General features: G+C 45.1%; 1 protein-coding gene across 1 annotated transcript in view; it reads right to left on the bottom strand.

Annotated features, from left to right (window-relative positions):
- LOC104992026 (protein WWC2-like) overlaps positions 1–1,865 on the bottom strand; it is an 11,132-nt gene that overhangs the window by 7,995 nt on the left and 1,272 nt on the right. The gene's annotated exons all lie outside the window — the stretch shown is intronic.

The following is a 1,865-nucleotide window of genomic DNA, read 5'->3' as shown; positions in this document are numbered from 1 at the left end:
GTGCCAGTCTTTAAAGAAAGTAGATGTTTAAAGTGAGGAGAAACCTAAATGCAGCATGCTGGTCTGAACTGGATCCTAGACAGAAGAGGGTATCTTAATGGAAAAACTGGAAAACTCTGAATAGGAGTTAGAAGTCCTGAGCTGCTGTTAGCGTCTCACTTTTGACACATGAACGGTGGCCCTGAAGGATGTTAACATGAGCAGAAACTGGGAGACAAGCCCTTGGGGATCCTTGTACTATCTTGGCAACAGGGTTTGATTACCCTTTATGTGAGGCTGAGGTCATTACCTTTGGCAAACACTCACATTCCATGTTCCCTCCTTATAAAGAATGATACATCTGACACGCGGTCACTGCATCTACACACAGGATGCCAAGAGAGTAGCACACTGCCCCTGTTTACCAAGAATTGTAGCCACATGGATTCCCGTCATTTGCTGAAGGCTGACTGTGCAGCAGGCATTGTTGCTGTCCTCGGACAATTTAGCCCAATGGTCACTGCTATGGACTGAATGTTCACGTCCGCCCAAATTCTTGGGGTGAATCCCAATCCCCAATGGGATGTTGTTTGGAAATGGGTCCTTTAGGGGGTTATTAGATTTAGATGAAGTCATGAGGGTGGGGCCCCATGAAGGGACCACTGTCTTTAAAGAAAGAGACACCAGAGACCAGAGCCCCCCACCAAACAACAACACCATGTCAAGACACAGTCAGAAGGCTCATAATGGACTTCCAGTGCCTTGACCTTGGAGTTCTGGCCTCTGGAACCATCAGAAATCAATATCTGCTCTTTAAGTCACTCAGTCTGAAGTATCTTGTCAGAGCAGTCGAACTCAGACAACCACATGAGAAGAGTCGGCATAGAAGGTGTGAAGCACATGCCCAAGTTCAGCAAGTGAAACCAGGATCTGAATCAAAAGGAAACAGACTTAGAACCAACAGGCATGCAAAACCCCTTCTAGAGAAAATGAATTCTTTCAGACCACCAACACCACCATTGACACAGTAACTACTGTTCACTTAATTTGCTCACGTAATAGAATTCGCAAATATTAAGAACTTTAAAATCTCCGAACTCTCAGTAGGGACAGAGTTCTAATTGCAAAGATGTCAACAGGAGGATGACCTATAGATCAGGCCGTCCGACAGAATGTTCTGTGTAGATATATGATAAGTCGCTCTGTCGTGTCTGACTCTTTGTGACCCCATGGACTGAAGCCCACCAGGCTCCTCCGTCCATGGGATTCTCCAGGCAAGAATACTGGAGTGGGTTGCCATTTCCTTCTCCAGGGGATCACCCATCTGTGAGGATGTAAATAGCCTATTATCTGTGCTGCCCAATGCAGGGGCCACTAGCTTAGTGGTCCTCCATGTGGGACACACGTGCCCTCTAGGAAACACTTGGCAATATGTGGAGACGTTTTTGGCTGTCACAACTGGGTGAGAGGCTGCGACCGGCACATAGGAGGCCAAGGCCACGGATGCTGTTAACCATCTTACAGTGCACTGGAGAGCTCCCACCACAGACAGCTATTTGGCCCCAAAAGTCATGAGCACTGAGGTGGAGAAGATTTGCACTAGACACACGTGACTACTGAGCATTTCAGATGTGGCTACTGAGACTGGGGACTAACAGTTTAACTTTATTTAGTTTTAATTAATTTAAATTTTAGAACTAAAACACTGAAGAGACTAAAACTAGTCAAACAGGAATTTAAATGGAAATAGCCTTGTGTGTTTTAGACAGTTAGCTATCAAGAATGTGCACAAATATTCCAATAAAGATCTTGCTTCCCAAGGAAACAAGAACAAGATATCTTCAAAGAAAAGAGATCTGATGCTTATGACTGGTACATAACGAGCA

This window comes from Bison bison, unplaced genomic scaffold, assembly GCF_000754665.1.
Source record: "Bison bison bison isolate TAMUID 2011002044 unplaced genomic scaffold, Bison_UMD1.0 scf7180017848248, whole genome shotgun sequence".
Classification (NCBI taxonomy): Eukaryota; Metazoa; Chordata; class Mammalia; order Artiodactyla; family Bovidae; genus Bison; species Bison bison.
Note: the sequence above shows the minus strand (reverse complement) of the source record. Positions and strands in the feature narration are given on the sequence as shown.